Below are 11,595 nucleotides of genomic sequence, written 5' to 3'. Positions count from 1 at the left end.
AGTGCTGAGTTGCGTCCAGGAAGAGGCGAGAATGCATCAAACTGCTGACACGACGTGCATTTCTCAAATTCCTCCTGGAGCTACGTTGGAAGTCTGCTCTCATGCGACAGGGAAGATCCACAATCCTCTGAGCTGACTGACACAATGGGTTATATAGCTCCCTTCGGTGCTGAATCGGTCCATAATTTTGGAGAATTTTAGACAGAGACTGCTGTTGACTAGAGATTGGAGCTGAAAATATAACACGTTCATATTTATTTTTCAGGTTACTTCTAACTATAATGGCAAAAAACAAACATAACCCACAATGGGATACGGTAGAAGTGGCATTGAAGGGAAATATGCTTCATAATTGTTACCCTGCTTTTTTACTCATTGTTTCTTAGTCTTACCAAATGTTGTTGAAACCACCTTTAAGAAGTTTGAAGTGTATGTGGACCCCTGCGATAGTGTGGCGGGGAGCTCCTCTTTTCCCTTCGCCTCATTATATGCCCTCACCAGCAGGGGCCCCAGATCCCCAGCAAACGTCTTATAAAATTCTACAGGAAACTCTTCTGGGGTCTTTCCTGCCTACATGGCCCCCATCACCTCCACCAGTCCAATGGGGGCTTCACCAGTCCAATGCCCCCCCCCTCCCCCCAAACCCTCCACCAACTTGGGGAATTCCAAACCATTTAGGAATCACCACATTCCCTTCCCTCCCGCCAGGGGCTCCTATTCTTGGAGCCTCCTATGAAAGCCCTTGAATCTCCATTCACCCCCACCAGGACCAATACCACTTTTCCCTTCTCGTCCTTCATCCTTCCGATCTCCCTCGCCATCTTCTGCTTCCTGAGTTGGTGGGACAGCATCCTACTTGCCTTCTCCCCATACACGTACACCGGTCCTCCGCAACAACCCTACTGCCTTCCCTGTGGACACCAACCCAAACTCCATCCGGAGCTTCTGCCTCTCCAACAATCCCACTGCCGGGACCTCCGAATACCTCGTGTCCACCCGTAGAATCTCATCCAGCAACCTAGTCATCTCTTCTCATTCCACCTTTTCCCTATGCGCCTAGATCAATATGAATTCCCCCTAACCACTGCCTTGAGCGCATCCCATAGTGTGGCGGCCGAAACATCACCTGTACCATTCAGTTTCATGTACCCCCCCGATGACGGCCCTCACCTGCTCGCACACCTCCTCCTCTTAACAACCATACATCCAGTCTCCACTGCGGGCACTGCCCCGGTCCACTTGCAAGTCCACCCAGTGTAGCATGTGGTCTGAAACCATGATAGCCGAATACTCCAAGTCAGCCTGTACACCCTGTGCACATTCGAGAAGTATGAGAACACCTTCACCTTTGGCTTCCAAAAGCTCCATGGATCCACTCCCCTCCCTATGCGCTCCATGAACCCCTTCGCCACCCCTGAAACCCTGCTCGGTCTCCGACTCGACCGGCCCAAACCTGGTTGAATGACTGTTAAAATCCCCTCCCATGATCAACCAGTGCGTGTCCAGGTGCGGGATCTTCCCCAGCACCCGCCTCATGAACTTCACATCATCCCAGTTTGGGTCATAGAGGTTTACCAAAACCACCGGCATCCCACTCACCATCACAAATCTCTCTCCAAAATATGCCACAATATTCCCCACCTCAAACACCACCCATGCCCTTGTGTCTTCATATCTAATCCCAAATGAAAGACTTGCCCAACCCACCCTTTCCTTAGCCTAGTCTGATCTCCAATCTTTAAGTGCATTTCTCCCCCGTCCCCGCCTCTGCCGATCAACCATATCCTTTCTTGCGCCAGCCCTCGGCCCGTGTCACGCGACCCTCCAGGTCCACCTTCGGATACCCACCATTACCACTCCCTTTCTTGCTGTGCCACAGCAACCACACCTTTGTCAGACGTCCCCCCGCCGGCCACTGATCAAAACTACAATCCAACCCCCCTCTACTTCACTGGCCACCCCCCACTGTGCTCCAGCTAACTTGCCCGCCCAGCTATCCTGGCAGCCCCCGCCCAAGGCGCCTGAGCCTACCCCCCACTGATTCGCCTCCCACGTGCCTGCACATCTCCATAGCACAAACAACAATGAAATAAGAAAAAGGTGCACTCACCCTCCATGCTCCCCAAATATCCCGCCACAGAACCCAACAAACATCTCAAAGGAGAGAAGTTCTCCGACAACCAACCAACGAACAAAAGGCAATAAAAACAAAAAAGGCAGAGGAAACCAACATCTCTTTACTCCTGCACAGTTCAATGTCCACCTTCTCCTGCTAGTCCATTGTCTCCTTTCGTGTCCCAAAATAATGTTCTCGGCCATTGTGAGTCACTCAGAGGCGGGCCGGTACAACATCCCAAACTTCACCCCCTTCTGAAAGAGGGCAGCCTTCACTCAGTAAAACCCAGCTCTCCTCTTCAGCAGGTCCGTGCCCAGGTACTAGTACACCCGGAGCTCATTACCTTCTGAGTGCACCTCCTCGTCTGCCTAGCCCACCGCAATATCTTCTTATCGAAGAATCGGTGGAGCCCCATCGCCCTCGCCGCTCATGGCCTGCGGCTTCATCAGCGGCCAGTCAACCTCCAGGGGCCGGTCGAAGGCCCCCACCACCATCAATATATCCAGCATCTTGGCGACATACAAGCCAGCGTCTGCTCTCTCGATGCCTTCAGGCATCTCCACGATTCTTAAGTTTTTGTCTCCGGGCACGGTTCTCCAGGTCCTTCACTTTCTCCTTTAGCCATTTCTGGGTCTCCCGTGTCATTCCGATCTCAGACGCCAACAAGGTAAGCTGCTCCTCCACCGCTACCTCCACTTTTCAAATGGCCTGTTTTAGGGTCTCCAGCCTCTTCCATTCGGTCAATTCCCACTTTTAGTGGTTCCACCACCTTGGCTAGGTCTTCCTGGGCTTCACTCCTCTGACGGCTGAACTGCTCATTGTAGAAGTCCACCAGCTCACATCCGGTGGCGGCCATGGAGTGAGAGGTTGCTTATTTGGTAGCTCCCGCTCATGGTGGAACTTTGGGACCTCTTCCCCCGACTTATGGGGGATTTGGTCGGTAAAATTGGAGATTGGTGAGGTAGAGGAGAAGATACCCCCACCAGTTTATGGAATCGTGGACCAGAAGTGGTCTGCAAAGGAGTTTGTTGGGCAAAGAAGGGAGTGGAGCCTGCAGCACAGGAAAACAGGCGGAGGCTCAGGGACTAGGATTGCCAGCCCAGTGGTCAACTTCAGGAGAGCTTCGCCAAGCAAAGACAAGAGTACTTTGACCTGATTAAGACGGGTATTGATGGTGTGGAGCAAATATTGGAAGCCCAAGGACAGGCGATTCAGAAGGTGGAAGAGGCAGTGGCTGAGCTTGATGGCCAGCTCACCGCAATGGCAGCAGAGGTGGGGCTGATGAGGGAACACCAGAAAAGACTGGAGAACAGGTCGCGCAGGCAGAACCTGAGGATTTTTGGCCTCCCGAAGGGCATCGAGGGATCGGATGCAGGGGCATATGTGGCACATATCTTCGAGAAGCTGCTGGGGGAAGGTGCGTTTACTCGACCCTTGGAAGTGGACGGCGCACAGAGCGTTTGCAAGGAAGCCACGGATGAATGAGCCACTGAGGGCGATGGTGGCACGAATGCACCGGTTCCTGGACAAGGACCAGATCCTGAAGTAGGCTAGGCAGACAAGGAGCTGTAAATGGGAAGACAACGAGCTGTTCATTTACCAAGACTTGGATGCGGAACTGGCCAAAAAAAGTGCAAGCTTCAATAAAGTGAAATCAGCCTTCTTTAAGAAGGTGGTGAAGTTTGGCATGTTGTACACAGCTCGTCTGTCGGTCACTTATGAGGGTCAAGAACTTTATTTAGGATCGCCGGATGAGGCGATGAACTTTGTTAAGGACAGTGGACTGGCAGGTGATGCAGGACATTGAACTTGGGGGGGCGAGTAATTCTGTACCTATGCTGCTAAATTTCTTTTCTTTTTGGGCTGTGTATGCAGTGTTTTTGTACCAATTTTTGGGCCGTTGCTCAGTTTTGTCTGCGGGTCAACTTTGTTCTTGTTGCAGAATGATGGGTGGAATTTTCTTATTTGTGTTTGTTGGGGATTGTTATGTTCTGCATGTGCATGTTTGAGTGGGGGGGACGGAGATCAGTGGGGGTTAGGATGCTTGGCGCCATGGGCGGGGGCTACCAGGCTAGCTGGGCGGGCTAGCTCACGAAAGCGCAGTGGGGTGTGAGCAGGTGACCAGTTTGATATGGGGGGTTGGGATTGTTGTTTTGTTAGTGGGGAGGGAAGGGGGAATTGTTCTGCTGACAGAGGAGGGACTTGCGCTGGGAGACAAATTGGAGATCGATGACGGTGGGCGTCCAAGGGTGGGCCTGAGGAGGCGCGGGACGCGAGCTGGAGGCTGGCCTAAGAAGGATGATGGTTAATCGGTAGGGGGAGGGGGTGGTGGGTGCCCCGCAACCAGGCTGATCACATGAGAGAGCTGGATGGGCCGGTCAAAGGGCTTGTGTGTTCGCGCTTTGGAAGAGGTTGAAAACGGACGAGGCAATGCTACAGGAGACACACCTGAGGGTAGTGGATCAGACTAGGCTGAGGAAGGGGTGGGTCGGGCAGGTATTTCATTCGGGACTAGACTAAAACAAGTAGGGGTGTGATCTTGATCAATAAGCAGGTGTCATTTGAGGTAGGGAATATAGTGGCAGACTCAGGGAGTAGGTATGTCATGGTGAGTGGGAAGTTGGAGGGGATGCCGGTGGTGAATATTTACGCACCAAATTGGGATGACTCGGAGTTTGTGAGGGGGGTGTTGGGGAAGATTCGGACCTTGACTCGCATAGGTTGATCATGGGTGGGGACTTTAATACGATCATTGATCCGAGGTTGGATCGGTCAAGTTCAAGGACAGGGAGGGTGCCAGCTGCGGCAAAGGAACTAAAGAGGTTTATAGAACAGATGGTGGGGGGGCGGGGGTAAGATCCGTGGAGGTTCGGACGGCCAAGAGCGAAAGAGTTTTCTTTTTTCTCCCATGTTCACAAAGTGTACTCCCGGATTGATTGTTTCATTTTGAACAGGGCTTTATGGCGGGGGTGGTAGATTCCAAGTATTCTGAGATTGTTGCTTCGGACCATGCCCCACACTGGGTGGATTTACGGGTGAGCAAGGCGGGGGGTCAGGGCCCGCAATGGAGATTAGATGTAGGACTGTTAGCAAATGAGGGGGTGTGCTGGCGAGTGAGGGAGGACATCCAGAATTATTTGGAGATAAATGATACGGGGGAAGTTTCGGCAGCAACGGTATGGGAGGCGCTGAAGGTAGTGATTAGGGGGAGCTAATTTTGATACGGGCTCATCGGGAGAAAGTGGAGCGGGCAGCGATGCATAGACACGTTCGGGGATACTCCAGGTGGACAGAAGGTATTCTGAAGCCCCGGAAGCGGGACTGTTGGAAGCTGCAGATGGAGTTTGCTCTGATATCTATAGGGAAGGTGGTGGAGCAGCTGAGGAAGGCATGGGGTACGATATATGAGTATGGTGAGAAGGCCAGTAGGATGTTAGCACACCAGCTAAGGAAAAGGGGAGGCGGCCAGGGAGATAGGAAGAGTGAGGAATAGAGTGAGAAACACGGTCTTGGACCCAGCAGGGGTGAATGGGGTGTTCAAGGAGTTTTACAGTCGGCTATATGAGTCGGAGCCCTCAGTTGGGGTGGAGGCGATGAGTCCGTTTTTGGAAGGGTTGAAGTTTCCGAAAGTGGAGGAAGGTTTGGTGGGGGGGGGGGGGGGGGGGGCGGGGGGAAGGCGGTGGCGGTGGAAGACAGGGTCTCGTTCTATGCAGATGACCTACTCCTATATATTTCTGACTCGTTACGGGGGATGGGGGAGATTATGCGGATATTAGGGGAATTTGGCCGGTTCTCGGGGTACAAATTGAATATGGGTAAAAGCGAGGTTTTTGTGACATAAGTGAGGGGGCAGGAGAGGAAACTGGGGCAGTCGCCGTTTAAAGTGGTGGGAGGGAGTTTTCGTTACCTGGATGTTCAGGTGGCACGGGGTTGGGAGCAGTTACATAAATTCAATTTGACCCGGTTAGTTGAAAAAATGAAGGAAGATTTTCGGAGGTGGGACACGCTCCCATTGTCACGGGTGAATAGGGTGATACCTGGGTTTGTGTGGGCGGGTAAAATCCTGCAAGGAAAGTACTTTTGGAGCGGAGCCGAGGGGGTGGGGAGAGCTGGCACTACCGAACGTTAGGAACTACTAGTGGGCGGCAAATATAGCCATGATTAGGAAGTGGGTAGTGGGGGAGGGGTCGGTGTGAGAGCAAGTAGAGGAAGCAACATGTAAGGGCACAAGTTTGGGGGCATTGGTAACGGCTCCTCTGCCGTTCTCACCGAGCCAGTACTCCACAAGCCCAGTGGTAGTTGGCGGCTCTGAGAGTTTGGGGACAGTGCATCCAAGCATATGGGAGTGGAGGGTGCATCGGTGTGGGCTCCAATTTGGGGCAACCACAGGTTTATCCCAGGAAGGACGGACGGGGGGTTTCGGAGGTGGCAGAGAGCAGGGATTGAGAGGCTGGGGCATCTGTTTATTGATGGGAGCTTTCCCTGTTTGGAGGATTTGGAGGAGGATGCTCTGAGCAGAGTCAACATGTCCTCATCATATGTCACACTTAACCTGATACAATTCAAGGTGGTCCACTGGGCACACATGACGGTGGCCCGGATGAACAGGTTTTTATGGGTGGAGGACAGGTGTGAGGTGTGCAGGAGGGCCCGCAAACCATGTCCACATGTTTTGGGCATGCCCGAAGCTTAGGGGATTCTGGCAGGGATTTGAGGATGTCAGGTCCATGGTATTAAAAACGAGGGTGGCGCCAAGAGGTGGCGATTTTTGGTGTGTTGAAAGACCTGGGAGTCCAGGGGGCAAGAGAGGCTGACGTTTTGGCCTTTGCCTCCTTGGTAGCCCGAAGATAGATACTACTAGCATGGAGGGACTCGAAGCCCCCAAAATCAGGGATATTGGTTAGTGACATGGCTGGGTTTCTCAGACTTGAGAAAATTAAGTTCACCCTGAGAGGATCAACGTTAGGGTTCATTCGGAGGTGGCAGCTGTTTATCGACTTCTTCGGAGAAAACTAAACTGTCATCAAATTCAATAAGGGGGTGGGGGTTAGGCTATTTTGTGTCTAGATTAGGCGGGAACAGTGGGAGATGGAGGGATGTGTTACACACTGAACTATGTTTACATTTGTATTTGTAAATTTTATTGTTATAAAACCATAAATGCCTTAATAAAGTGTTTGTAAAAAAAAAAGAAGTCCACCAGCTGCTCCGTTGACCACTGGACAGGCAGGCTGTCCCTTTACCCTCCGCCATCTTCACCTGTGGTGCACAAAGAATTTCTTGCTCCAACAGCTCCCTTCTTCTCGACCTACTTCTAGTCTATGGATCTATCCACCAGCACCACCAGTGAAATTTAACTTTCCTCAATCACCTCTCACTTTTTTCCACCAAAACATCCGCCCAGCAAACAGGGAAAAGGACCAAAAAAGACGCCTCAAGCAGGAGCTGCTAAATGTGTGACCACTCACTCCAATTCATGGCTGCCACCGGAGGTCCCTGAACATCATTTTGTTGACTGGAGCAAACTTCCCTTTCATGCTCCCTAATATCCCCCTTCCATCTCTTTACCAGTTGTTACCCTTCCCATTAAAATCGAACAAAGTTATCCAACTCCAGATGTTTTTACAAAACAGAGATTCCAGAGTTGAGGTGAGTGTGCCTGTCCATGACATCAGGGCAGCATTTGAACAACGGAGACTTCAAGGACCTCAAGCAAAATTGAAGTCCCTGCGAATCGGGGGCAGCTCTTCATTGTTTGAAGTCATACTGGCACGAATGATTGATGGTTGTTGGAGGCCATTCACCTCAGTGCAAGACATCACTGCAAAATTTCCTCAGTCGTGTGTTCTAGGTCCTGCTATCTTCAGCTGTTTCATCAATGACCTTAACCTCCATCATCAAGTCAGAAATGGAGATGATCACTGATGATTAGTGTTTTCATTGACAACCCTCAGATACTAAAGCAATTTGTATCCACATGCAAGACCTGGACAACATATAGACTAGGACCACTAAATGGCAAGTAACATTCACACACCACAAATGCCATACCATGACCATTCTCCAAGAAGAGAGGAATAGCTATTCTTGGTATTCAGTGACATTCCCATTGCTGAATCCGACCATCAACATCCTGGGAGTTACCATTGACTGGAAACCCACCTAGGTTGGAAATTCGGCAGTCATTACAGGGAAACTTCATGCCCTTAATGTTCTTTTAACCAAACCTTTCAGCTCTCCAACTAAATCAGATTTCATTCAGATCATTCCCCAATGAAATACAGTTTAAGTGTAGATACTCTCATTTATTCCCCAACCATTAGTTTTCTAGCTGACCTATAGTCAGTGGCACATTGCTGCTTATGAATGTAAGCTATCTTTTAAGAGTTGGCCATTACATAGTTGGTTTTATCAATGATAAAGCTAGACAATGTGTGTACTATGCTAGTCTCACCGTGAGAAGAGAGATTATGATGTCTCAGATTGAAGCGTAAAAGTGTAGATTGCTGAAGGGTGCACAATTAAAGTGTCATTGCCTGTCTTGTACAAAAGCTGCCTGACTCATATTTCTACCACTTTATATTTCAGATTTTGGGCATTTTCAGTCTTTTAGTCATAGCTGAAACAATTTTTAGGATACATCCAGTAACACCATCTCATCCAAGAACATTAGGAGTTGAAAAGGGAATTATTTTCTTTGCATAGCCACAATTTCCTATTCTGATGTTTGACTTCCCAATTGATGTTCAGTCTCAAGTCTGGGTGAAGTTCTGTGCTTTCTATATATTCTCACAGTTGAGTGCGAGATCTCTTGTCAGAAAAATAACAATTAGTAATGCCAATCTTCCTGCAGCCATGGAGACATACCAAGCACAATGTCTCTTCCTCAGGCTGATTGGTGAGGCACATCTGATCTCACATTCAGTTTCCAATACCTTGATAAACTTAAGGTTCAATAATGGTTTGCTTGTTTATCTAACAGGCTACATTTCTGGCCAAATAACAATGGGCTGGATTTGCCGCTCCCCGACGGTGGAATCGCATTTGGTGAGCGGGCGGAGAATCCCTGATGATGGCAAAATCGGCGGCGGCGCTGCTTTCGCGATGCTCTGTCTCCCGAGATGCGACGTACTCCATAAGTACACCGCACCATATATCAACGGCCTCAGGCCATTGCCCGAGTCCTGCCCCGAGATGCTCTGTCCCCGACCGGCCGAGTTCCCGACGGTGTGGGACTCTCATGGTCTCATCCGTCATGAACATAGCGTGGCGGCTGCGGACTCAGTCCGGCGCCGCCAGTCGGGGGAGGGCCAATCCGCGGGCAGGGGAGGGCTTCATTCGGGGCTGGGGGCACTGTGAGTGAGTGGTCCAGGGTGCGCGAGCAGCCGAAGGGGGGTTATATTTTTGCGGTCCGGGTCTGCGGGCTGAGTCCACCATGAAGCACAGAACGGCCACTGTAGGCCGTCGCCATGCGCATGCGCGGCCACGGACCCGGAAATGCTTAGGCCCGTATCGGCAGCTTGTGCTGGGAGCTCTACGCTGCCTCCCTGCTGGCCCCCAGCAAAATGGCAAATCGGTGCTGTTTTGTGCCAATTTTCCTGGCATAAAACACCATCGTTTTCACACCGACGTGGGGACTTAGTCTCTCAAACGGAGAATCCAGTGGCATATCTCTATAGCATCTGGAACCACTCAAATTGTTCACTGAAATTTTGGGTGACACAAACAATGATCTTTTTTGCCACAATTTCAAAATATAATGAATGAGTCAGGGTTAGGAGGCAGCTGGCCTCAATTTCTTGTAGTTTTGGTTGTATTGGGCGGCAATTCCCGGCTTGTCCCGGTCACTGTCTGTGCGGAGTCTGCACGTTCTCCGTGTGTCTGCGTGGGTTTCCTCCGGGTGCTCCAGTTTCCTCCCACAAGTCTCGAAAGATGTGCTGTTAGGTGAATTGGACATTCTGAATCCTCCCAAACAGGTGCCGAAATGTGGCGACTAGGGGATTTTCACAGTAACTTCATTGTAGCGTAAATGTAAGCCTACTTGTGACAATAAAGATCATATTATATGTTTGACATTGCCATATAGGCATTAAGAATCACATTTTTAATATACTTACTCTTGAATTCACTAGGAAAAGCTTTCCTTGTCGAAAAAAAGCCACAAGCACTTTCCCATTAAAATGTAGGAGTTGATATTTGTTCCAAACACTTGCTTCATTTATAATGGCCTTGAATAATTAAAAAGCTAATGCAAGTATCAGTATTGTCTCATTTGATATTAAAGATCCTATTAGATTTAAGAAACTTTTATACTGGCAGGGCTATTGGTGAGCTAAATTCTCATTTCAGCCACGCACACCTGCATAGACTCTCCCAAACGCTCACCCACCTCTCGCTTGCCCTGCCTTCTCTCTACACACATTTGCCCCGGTGCCCACCCTCGCCTAATACTTTTAACACTGGTGTCTAGGTCAGTGTTCTCTTTAGACTGTTGAAGCTTCTTGGTGACTTTGTTCCCAGTGGCATTTGCATCATTTTGTACAAGTTCGCTGAGAAGGTGCTGTCAGGTCTGACATATGCGGAATGAATTTCCCCAAATAGGTCACCAAACCCGAAAACCTCAAGTGTGTTTCTTATGTTCAGGGAGCAGCATGTTCATGACTGCTTCAATTTTTCTCTGGTGCTGCTTCAGTCCCTCAGTTGTTAGCACATGTCCCAAGTACTTGATTTCATGACCTATTTCGCACTTTTCCTCCTTCAACTTGAAATTCCTTTCTCTAACTCTTGCCAGCACCTACCTCAGTATGTGATCAAGTTCTTCTCGACCAACACATTGTCCATGTTGGTATCCATGCTCTCTAACTCTCATTTTGGAACACCTCAAGAGCTGAATACTAAACAGAAAAACCTGTAACACTCATGGTGTTGCAGGTACAACCTGACCTGCCACAAGCCTGAACTCGCCTCCAAGATTGAATAGTATTTAGCATCAGCTAGCTTACATGTGATCTCTTTGGTGGACAACCAAATGCTCTCTTTGTCCAGCCTGGTCTAGGTTTCTGGGATCCAAAGTCACAGATACCCATCTGATTTTTCTACAATTACAATGGGATTGGCCCACCTTGTCAGCTTTCGATTTTCTTAATGATATGACGTTTCTCCATTCCATCCAACTGTTTTATGTCAGTCTCTTAGCAGTACTGCCACTTTCCTGTATTTTGTATATCACAGTTTTGTCAATCTTGAAGGTGTGTTCTCCCTTTAGGCAACCAATCCATTTGAATACATTTTTGTACTTACTCAGGATGCCAACAACAGAGGTGGCAGTCATTACTCTTGATTAGCTTCAGATTTTCACAAGTTTCAATTCCAAGAATGGGTGTTGCATCATTTTTCACCCCAGCACTATAAATCGAAATGCTTGAAACATTTTTGAAGTTCACCAAGTGTGTAAAGGCCTTATACAGCAATTTCTTCAC

This window comes from Scyliorhinus torazame, chromosome 3 (assembly GCF_047496885.1).
Source record: "Scyliorhinus torazame isolate Kashiwa2021f chromosome 3, sScyTor2.1, whole genome shotgun sequence".
Classification (NCBI taxonomy): domain Eukaryota; kingdom Metazoa; phylum Chordata; class Chondrichthyes; order Carcharhiniformes; family Scyliorhinidae; genus Scyliorhinus; species Scyliorhinus torazame.
This window is presented reverse-complemented; position numbering follows the sequence as displayed.